The following is an 11952-nucleotide window of genomic DNA, read 5'->3' on the forward strand; positions in this document are numbered from 1 at the left end:
CAGGCCACCTGATTAACATACTGTACTGTACATCAGCCTACCTGATTAACATACTGTACAGTACCTCAGCCCACCTGATTAACATACTGTACTGTACCTCAGTCTACCTGATTAACATACTGTACTGTACCTCAGCCTACCTGATTAACATACTGTAATGTACCTCAGCCCACCTGATTAACATACAGTACCTCATTCTACCTGATTAACATACTGTACTGTACCTCAGCCTACCTGATTAACATACAGTACCTCATCCTACCTGATTAACATACTGTACAGTACCTCAGTCTACCTGATTAACATACTGTACCTCAGCCTACCTGATTAACATACAGTACCCAATCCTACCTGATTAACATATTGTACAGTACCGCAGCCTACCTGATTAACATACTGTACCTAATCCTACCTGATTAACATACAGTACCTCCACCTACCTGATTAGCATACTGTACAGTACCTCAGCCTACCTGATTAACATACTGTACAGTACCTCAGCCCACCTGATTAACATAATGTGCTGTACCTCAGCCTACCTGATTAACATAATGTGCTGTACCTCAGCCTAACTGATTAACATACAGTACCTCAGCCCACCTGATTAACATAATGTACTGTACCTCAGCCCACCTGATTAACATACAGTACCTCAGCCCACCTGATTAACATACAGTACCTCAGCCTACCTAGGTATGCATTCCAAATGGCACCCTATTCCCTACACAGTGCACTACTTTTGACCAGAGCCCATAGCACCATATTCCCTACATAGTTCACTATTTTTGACCAGAGCCCTATGTAGTGCACAATGTTAGGGATAGGGTGCCTCTTGGGACGTGACCGCAGTATGCAAAGGCCTTCTACAGTATAACACAGTGCTTACAATCATGTACAGCAAGGTAAGTCATATGTCACGTCTAGCCTACTGACTATGACTGTGACAGAGTGGAGCCTCCTGGCAATAATATGACTGATAGATTGGAGCCTACTGGCAATAATATGACTGTGATAGATTGGAGCCTACTGGCACTAATATGACTGATAGATTGGAGCCTACTGGCACTAACATGACTGTGATAGATTGGAGCCTACTGGCACTAATATGACTGATAGATTGGAGCCTACTGGCAATAATATGACTGATAGAGTGGAGCCTACTGGCAATAATATGACTGATAGAGTGGAGACTACTGGCACTAAGATGACTGATAGATTGGAGCCTACTGACTATGACTGTGATAGAGTGGAGCCTACTGGCAATAATATGACTGATAGAGTGGAGCCTACTGGCAATAATATGACTGATAGATTGGAGCCTACTGGCAATAATATGACTGTGATAGATTGGAGCCTACTGGCACTAATATGACTGATAGATTGGAGCCTACTGGGAATAATATGACTGTGATAGAGTGGAGCCTACTGGCAATAATATGACTGAAAGATTGGAGCCTACTGGCACTAACATGACTGTGATAGATTGGAGCCTACTGGCACTAATATGACTGATAGATTGGAGCCTACTGGCAATAATATGACTGATAGAGTGGAGCCTACTGGCAATAATATGACTGATAGAGTGGAGACTACTGGCACTAAGATGACTGATAGATTGGAGCCTACTGACTATGACTGTGATAGAGTGGAGCCTACTGGCAATAATATGACTGATAGAGTGGAGCCTACTGGCAATAATATGACTGTGATAGATTGGAGCCTACTGGCACTAATATGACTGATAGATTGGAGTCTACTGGCAATAATATGACTGATAGAGTGGAGCCTACTGGCACTAAGATGACTGTGATAGATTGGAGCCTACTGGCACTAATATGACTGATAGATTGGAGCCTACTGGCAATAATATGACTGATAGAGTGGAGCCTACTGGCAATAATATGACTGATAGAGTGGAGACTACTGGCACTAAGATGACTGATAGATTGGAGCCTACTGACTATGACTGTGATAGAGTGGAGCCTACTGGCAATAATATGACTGATAGAGTGGAGCCTACTGGCACTAAGATGACTGATAGATTGGAGCCTACTGGCAATAATATGGCTGTGATAGATTGGAGCCTACTGGCAATAACATGACTGTGATAGATTGGAGCCTACTGGCACTAAGATGACTGATAGATTGGAGCCTACTGGCACTAAGATGACTGATAGATTGGAGCCTACGGGCACTAATATGACTGATAGATTGGAGCCTACTGGCAATAAGATGACTGTGATAGATTGGAGCCTACTGGTACTAATATGACTGATAGATTGGAGCCTACTGGCAATAATATGACTGATAGAGTGGAGCCTACTGGCAATAAGATGACTGTGATAGATTGGAGCCTACTGGCAATAATATGACTGATAGATTGGAGCCTAATGGCACTAATATGACTGATAGAGTGGAGCCTACTGGCAATAATATGACTGATAGATTGAAGTCTACTGGCACTAAGATGACTGTTATAGTTTGGAGACTACTGGCACTAAGATGACTGATAGATTGGAGCCTACTGGCAATAATATGACTGTAATAGATTGGAGCATATTGGCACTAAGATGACTGATAGATTGGAGCCTACTGGCAATAATATGACTGTGATAGATTGGAGCCTACTGGCAATAAGATGACTGTGATAGAGTGGAGCCTACTGGCACTAAGATGACTGTGATAGATTGGAGCCTACTGGCACTAATATGACTGATAGAGTGGAGCCTACTGGCATTAAGATGACTGTGATAGATTGGAGCCTACTGGCACTAATATGACTGTGATAGATTGGAGCCTACTGGCAATAATATGACTGTGATAGAGTGGAGCCTACTGGCAATAATATGACTGTTATAGATTGGAGCCTACTGGCAATAAGATGACTGTGATAGAGTGGAGCCTACTTGCAATAATATGACTGTGATAGATTGGAGCCTACTGGCAATAATATGACTGATAGATTGGAGCCTACTGGCACTAAGATGACTGTGATAGATTGGAGCCTACTGGCAATAATATGACTGTGATAGATTGGAGCCTACTGGCAATAATATGACTGATAGATTGGAGCCTACTGGCAATAATATGACTGATCGAACGGAGATTACTGGCACTAAGATGACTGATAGATTGGAGCCTACTGACTATGACTGTGATAGAGTGGAGCCTACTGGCAATAATATGACTGATAGAGTGGAGCCTACTGGCACTAAGATGACTGATAGAGTGGAGCCTACTGGCAATAATATGACTGATAGAGTGGAGCCTACTGGCAATAATATGACTGATAGAGTGGAGCCTACTGGCACTAAGATGACTGATAGAGTGGAGCCTACTGGCACTAATTTGACTGATAGAGTGGAGCCTACTGGCAATAATATGACTGTGATAGATTGGAGCCTACTGGCAATAATATGACTGATAGATTGGAGCCTACTGGCACTAAGATGACTGATAGAGTGGAGCGTACTGGCAATAATATGACTGCGATAGATTGGAGCCTACTGGCACTAATATGACTGTGATAGATTGGAGCCTACTGGCACTAAGATGACTGATAGATTGGAGCCTACTGGCACTAATATGACTGATAGATTGGAGCCTACTGGCAATAATATGACTGATAGATTGGAGCCTACTGGCAATAATATGACTGATAGATTGGAGCCTACTGGCAATAATATGACTGATAGATTGGAGCCTACTGGCAATAATATGACTGATAGATTGGAGCCTACTGGCAATAAGATGACTGTGATAGATTGTAGCCTACTACTGGCAATAATATGACTGATAGATTGGAGCCTACTGGCAATAATATGACTGTGATAGATTGGAGTCTACTGGCAAAACTATGACTGTGATAGATTGGAGCCTACTGGCAATACTATGACTGTGATAGATTGGAGCCTACTGGCAATAATATGACTGATAGAGTGGAGCCTACTGGCAATAATATGACTGATAGAGTGGAGACTACTGGCACTAAGATGACTGATAGATTGGAGACTACTGACTATGACTGTGATAGAGTGGAGCCTACTGGCAATAATATGACTGATAGAGTGGAGCCTACTGGCAATAATATGACTGATAGAGTGGAGCCTACTGGCACTAAGATGACTGATAGATTGGAGCCTACTGGCAATAATATGGCTGTGATAGATTGGAGCCTACTGGCAATAACATGACTGTGATAGATTGGAGCCTACTGGCACTAATATGACTGATAGATTGGAGCCTACTGGCAATAATATGACTGATAGAGTGGAGCCTACTGGCAATAATATGACTGATAGAGTGGAGACTACTGGCACTAAGATGACTGATAGATTGGAGCCTACTGACTATGACTGTGATAGAGTGGAGCCTACTGGCAATAATATGACTGATAGAGTGGAGCCTACTGGCAATAATATGACTGATAGAGTGGAGCCTACTTGCACTAAGATGACTGATAGATTGGAGCCTACTGGCAATAATATGGCTGTGATAGATTGGAGCCTACTGGCACTAATATGACTGATAGATTGGAGTCTACTGGCAATAATATGACTGATAGATTGGAGCCTACTGGCACTAACATGACTGTGATAGATTGGAGCCTACTGGCACTAATATGACTGATAGATTGGAGCCTACTGGCAATAATATGACTGATAGAGTGGAGCCTACTGGCAATAATATGACTGATAGAGTGGAGACTACTGGCACTAAGATGACTGATAGATTGGAGCCTACTGACTATGACTGTGATAGAGTGGAGCCTACTGGCAATAATATGACTGATAGAGTGGAGCCTACTGGCAATAATATGACTGATAGAGTGGAGCCTACTGGCACTAAGATGACTGATAGATTGGAGCCTACTGGCAATAATATGGCTGTGATAGATTGGAGCCTACTGGCACTAAGATGACTGATAGATTGGAGCCTACTGGCACTAAGATGACTGATAGATTGGAGCCTACTGGCACTAATATGACTGATAGATTGGAGCCTACTGGCAATAATATGACTGATAGATTGGAGCCTACTGGCAATAATATGACTGTGATAGATTGGAGCCTACTGGTACTAATATGACTGATAGATTGGAGCCTACTGGCAATAAGATGACTGTGTCAGATTGGAGCCTACTGGCAATAATATGACTGATAGATTGGAGCCTACTGGCACTAATATGACTGATAGAGTGGAGCCTACTGGCAATAATATGACTGATAGATTGAAGCCTACTGGCACTAAGATGACTGTTATAGTTTGTAGACTACTGGCACTAAGATGACTGATAGATTGGAGCCTACTGGCAATAATATGACTGTAATAGATTGGAGCATATTGGCACTAAGATGACTGATAGATTGGAGCCTACTGGCAATAATATGACTGTGATAGATTGGAGCCTACTGGCAATAAGATGACTGTGATAGAGTGGAGCCTACTGGCAATAATATGACTGATAGAGTGGAGCCTACTGGCATTAAGATGACTGTGATAGATTGGAGCCTACTGGCACTAATATGACCTTGATAGATTGGAGCCTACTGGCAATAATATGACTGTGATAGAGTGGAGCCTACTGGCAATAATATGACTGTTATAGATTGGAGCCTACTGGCAATAAGATGACTGTGATAGAGTGGAGCCTACTGGCAATAATATGACTGTGATAGATTGGAGCCTACTGGCAATAATATGACTGATAGATTGGAGCCTACTGGCACTAAGATGACTGTGATAGATTGGAGCCTACTGGCAATAATATGACTGATAGATTGGAGCCTACTGGCAATAATATGACTGATCGAACGGAGATTACTGGCACTAAGATGACTGATAGATTGGAGCCTACTGACTATGACTGTGATAGAGTGGAGCCTACTGGCAATAATATGACTGATAGAGTGGAGCCTACTGGCACTAAGATGACTGATAGAGTGGAGCCTACTGGCAATAATATGACTGATAGAGTGGAGCCTACTGGCAATAATATGACTGATAGAGTGGAGCCTACTGGCACTAAGATGACTGATAGAGTGGAGCCTACTGGCACTAATTTGACTGATAGAGTGGAGCCTACTGGCAATAACATGAATGTGATAGATTGGAGCCTACTGGCAATAATATGACTGATAGATTGGAGCCTACTGGCAATAATATGACTGATAGAGTGGAGACTACTGGCACTAAGATGACTGATAGATTGGAGCCTACTGACTATGACTGTGATAGAGTGGAGCCTACTGGCAATAATATGACTGATAGAGTGGAGCCTACTGGCAATAATATGACTGATAGAGTGGAGCCTACTGGCACTAAGTTGACTGATAGAGTGGAGCCTACTGGCAATAAGATGACTGATAGATTGGAGCCTACTGGCAATAATATGACTGTGATAGATTGGAGCCTACTGGCAATAAGATGACTGTGATAGAGTGGAGCCTACTGGCAATAATATGACTGATAGAGTGGAGCCTACTGGCATTAAGATGACTGTGATAGATTGGAGCCTACTGGCACTAATATGACTGTGATAGATTGGAGCCTACTGGCAATAATATGACTGTGATAGAGTGGAGCCTACTGGCAATAATATGACTGTTATAGATTGGAGCCTACTGGCAATAAGATGACTGTGATAGAGTGGAGCCTACTGGCAATAATATGACTGTGATAGATTGGAGCCTACTGGCAATAATATGACTGATAGATTGGAGCCTACTGGCACTAAGATGACTGTGATAGATTGGAGCCTACTGGCAATAATATGACTGATAGATTGGAGCCTACTGGCAATAATATGACTGATCGAACGGAGATTACTGGCACTAAGATGACTGATAGATTGGAGCCTACTGACTATGACTGTGATAGAGTGGAGCCTACTGGCAATAATATGACTGATAGAGTGGAGCCTACTGGCACTAAGATGACTGATAGAGTGGAGCCTACTGGCAATAATATGACTGATAGAGTGGAGCCTACTGGCAATAATATGACTGATAGAGTGGAGCCTACTGGCACTAAGATGACTGATAGAGTGGAGCCTACTGGCACTAATTTGACTGATAGAGTGGAGCCTACTGGCAATAACATGAATGTGATAGATTGGAGCCTACTGGCAATAATATGACTGATAGATTGGAGCCTACTGGCAATAATATGACTGATAGAGTGGAGACTACTGGCACTAAGATGACTGATAGATTGGAGCCTACTGACTATGACTGTGATAGAGTGGAGCCTACTGGCAATAATATGACTGATAGAGTGGAGCCTACTGGCAATAATATGACTGATAGAGTGGAGCCTACTGGCACTAAGTTGACTGATAGAGTGGAGCCTACTGGCAATAAGATGACTGATAGAGTGGAGCCTACTGGCAATAATATGACTGATAGATTGGAGCCTACTGGCAATAATATGACTGTGATAGATTGGAGCCTACTGGCACTAATATTACTGATAGATTGGAGCCTACTGGGAATAATATGACTGTGATAGAGTGGAGCCTACTGGCAATAATATGACTGATAGAGTGGAGCCTACTGGCAATAATATGACTGTGATAGATTGGAGCCTACTGGCAATAATATGACTGATAGATTGGAGTCTACTGGCAATAATATGACTGATAGAGTGGAGCCTACTGGCACTAAGATGACTGTGATAGATTGGAGCCTACTGGCACTAATATGACTTATAGATTGGAGCCTACTGGCAATAATATGACTGATAGAGTGGAGCCTACTGGCAATAATATGACTGATAGAGTGGAGACTACTGGCACTAAGATGACTGATAGATTGGAGCCTACTGACTATGACTGTGATAGAGTGGAGCCTACTGGCAATAATATGACTGATAGAGTGGAGCCTACTGGCACTAAGATGACTGATAGATTGGAGCCTACTGGCAATAATATGGCTGTGATAGATTGGAGCCTACTGGCAATAACATGACTGTGATAGATTGGAGCCTACTGGCACTAAGATGACTGATAGATTGGAGCCTACTGGCACTAAGATGACTGATAGATTGGAGCCTACTGGCACTAATATGACTGATAGATTGGAGCCTACTGGCAATAAGATGACTGTGATAGATTGGAGCCTACTGGTACTAATATGACTGATAGATTGGAGCCTACTGGCAATAATATGACTGATAGAGTGGAGCCTACTGGCAATAAGATGACTGTGATAGATTGGAGCCTACTGGCAATAATATGACTGATAGATTGGAGCCTACTGGCACTAATATGACTGATAGATTGGAGCCTACTGGCACTAATATGACTGATAGAGTGGAGCCTACTGGCAATAATATGACTGATAGATTGAAGTCTACTGGCACTAAGATGACTGTTATAGTTTGGAGACTACTGGCACTAAGATGACTGATAGATTGGAGCCTACTGGCAATAATATGACTGTAATAGATTGGAGCATATTGGCACTAATATGACTGTGATAGATTGGAGCCTACTGGCAATAAGATGACTGTGATAGAGTGGAGCCTACTGGCACTAAGATGACTGTGATAGATTGGAGCCTACTGGCACTAATATGACTGATAGAGTGGAGCCTACTGGCATTAAGATGACTGTGATAGATTGGAGCCTACTGGCACTAATATGACTGTGATAGATTGGAGCCTACTGGCAATAATATGACTGTGATAGAGTGGAGCCTACTGGCAATAATATGACTGTTATAGATTGGAGCCTACTGGCAATAAGATGACTGTGATAGAGTGGAGCCTACTGGCAATAATATGACTGTGATAGATTGGAGCCTACTGGCAATAATATGACTGATAGATTGGAGCCTACTGGCACTAAGATGACTGTGATAGATTGGAGCCTACTGGCAATAATATGACTGTGATAGATTGGAGCCTACTGGCAATAATATGACTGATAGATTGGAGCCTACTGGCAATAATATGACTGATCGAACGGAGATTACTGGCACTAAGATGACTGATAGATTGGAGCCTACTGACTATGACTGTGATAGAGTGGAGCCTACTGGCAATAATATGACTGATAGAGTGGAGCCTACTGGCACTAAGATGACTGATAGAGTGGAGCCTACTGGCAATAATATGACTGATAGAGTGGAGCCTACTGGCAATAATATGACTGATAGAGTGGAGCCTACTGGCACTAAGATGACTGATAGAGTGGAGCCTACTGGCACTAATTTGACTGATAGAGTGGAGCCTACTGGCAATAATATGACTGTGATAGATTGGAGCCTACTGGCAATAATATGACTGATAGATTGGAGCCTACTGGCACTAAGATGACTGATAGAGTGGAGCCTACTGGCAATAATATGACTGTGATAGATTGGAGCCTACTGGCACTAATATGACTGTGATAGATTGGAGCCTACTGGCACTAAGATGACTGATAGATTGGAGCCTACTGGCACTAATATGACTGATAGATTGGAGCCTACTGGCAATAATATGACTGATAGATTGGAGCCTACTGGCAATAATATGACTGATAGATTGGAGCCTACTGGCAATAATATGACTGATAGATTGGAGCCTACTGGCAATAATATGACTGATAGATTGGAGCCTACTGGCAATAAGATGACTGTGATAGATTGGAGCCTACTACTGGCAATAATATGACTGATAGATTGGAGCCTACTGGCAATAATATGACTGTGATAGATTGGAGTCTACTGGCAAAACTATGACTGTGATAGATTGGAGCCTACTGGCAATACTATGACTGTGATAGATTGGAGCCTACTGGCAATAATATGACTGATAGAGTGGAGCCTACTGGCAATAATATGACTGATAGAGTGGAGACTACTGGCACTAAGATGACTGATAGATTGGAGCCTACTGACTATGACTGTGATAGAGTGGAGCCTACTGGCAATAATATGACTGATAGAGTGGAGCCTACTGGCAATAATATGACTGATAGAGTGGAGCCTACTGGCACTAAGATGACTGATAGATTGGAGCCTACTGGCAATAATATGGCTGTGATAGATTGGAGCCTACTGGCAATAACATGACTGTGATAGATTGGAGCCTACTGGCACTAATATGACTGATAGATTGGAGCCTACTGGCAATAATATGACTGATAGAGTGGAGCCTACTGGCAATAATATGACTGATAGAGTGGAGACTACTGGCACTAAGATGAATGATAGATTGGAGCCTACTGACTATGACTGTGATAGAGTGGAGCCTACTGGCAATAATATGACTGATAGAGTGGAGCCTACTGGCAATAATATGACTGATAGAGTGGAGCCTACTTGCACTAAGATGACTGATAGATTGGAGCCTACTGGCAATAATATGGCTGTGATAGATTGGAGCCTACTGGCACTAATATGACTGATAGATTGGAGTCTACTGGCAATAATATGACTGATAGATTGGAGCCTACTGGCACTAACATGACTGTGATAGATTGGAGCCTACTGGCACTAAGATGACTGATAGATTGGAGCCTACTGGCAATAATATGACTGATAGAGTGGAGCCTACTGGCAATAATATGACTGATAGAGTGGAGACTACTGGCACTAAGATGACTGATAGATTGGAGCCTACTGACTATGACTGTGATAGAGTGGAGCCTACTGGCAATAATATGACTGATAGAGTGGAGCCTACTGGCAATAATATGACTGATAGAGTGGAGCCTACTGGCACTAAGATGACTGATAGATTGGAGCCTACTGGCAATAATATGGCTGTGATAGATTGGAGCCTACTGGCACTAAGATGACTGATAGATTGGAGCCTACTGGCACTAAGATGACTGATAGATTGGAGCCTACTGGCACTAATATGACTGATAGATTGGAGCCTACTGGCAATAATATGACTGATAGATTGGAGCCTACTGGCAATAATATGACTGTGATAGATTGGAGCCTACTGGTACTAATATGACTGATAGATTGGAGCCTACTGGCAATAAGATGACTGTGTCAGATTGGAGCCTACTGGCAATAATATGACTGATAGATTGGAGCCTACTGGCACTAATATGACTGATAGAGTGGAGCCTACTGGCAATAATATGACTGATAGATTGAAGCCTACTGGCACTAAGATGACTGTTATAGTTTGTAGACTACTGGCACTAAGATGACTGATAGATTGGAGCCTACTGGCAATAATATGACTGTAATAGATTGGAGCATATTGGCACTAAGATGACTGATAGATTGGAGCCTACTGGCAATAATATGACTGTGATAGATTGGAGCCTACTGGCAATAAGATGACTGTGATAGAGTGGAGCCTACTGGCAATAATATGACTGATAGAGTGGAGCCTACTGGCATTAAGATGACTGTGATAGAGTGGAGCCTACTGGCACTAATATGACTGTGATAGATTGGAGCCTACTGGCAATAATATGACTGTGATAGAGTGGAGCCTACTGGCAATAATATGACTGTTATAGATTGGAGCCTACTGGCAATAAGATGACTGTGATAGAGTGGAGCCTACTGGCAATAATATGACTGTGATAGATTGGAGCCTACTGGCAATAATATGACTGATAGATTGGAGCCTACTGGCACTAAGATGACTGTGATAGATTGGAGCCTACTGGCAATAATATGACTGATAGATTGGAGCCTACTGGCAATAATATGACTGATCGAACGGAGATTACTGGCACTAAGATGACTGATAGATTGGAGCCTACTGACTATGACTGTGATAGAGTGGAGCCTACTGGCAATAATATGACTGATAGAGTGGAGCCTACTGGCACTAAGATGACTGATAGAGTGGAGCCTACTGGCAATAATATGACTGATAGAGTGGAGCCTACTGGCAATAATATGACTGATAGAGTGGAGCCTACTGGCACTAAGATGACTGATAGAGTGGAGCCTACTGGCACTAATTTGACTGATAGAGTGGAGCCTACTG

This window comes from Salvelinus fontinalis, unplaced genomic scaffold (genome assembly GCF_029448725.1).
Source record: "Salvelinus fontinalis isolate EN_2023a unplaced genomic scaffold, ASM2944872v1 scaffold_0205, whole genome shotgun sequence".
NCBI classification, from domain to species: Eukaryota; Metazoa; Chordata; class Actinopteri; order Salmoniformes; family Salmonidae; genus Salvelinus; species Salvelinus fontinalis.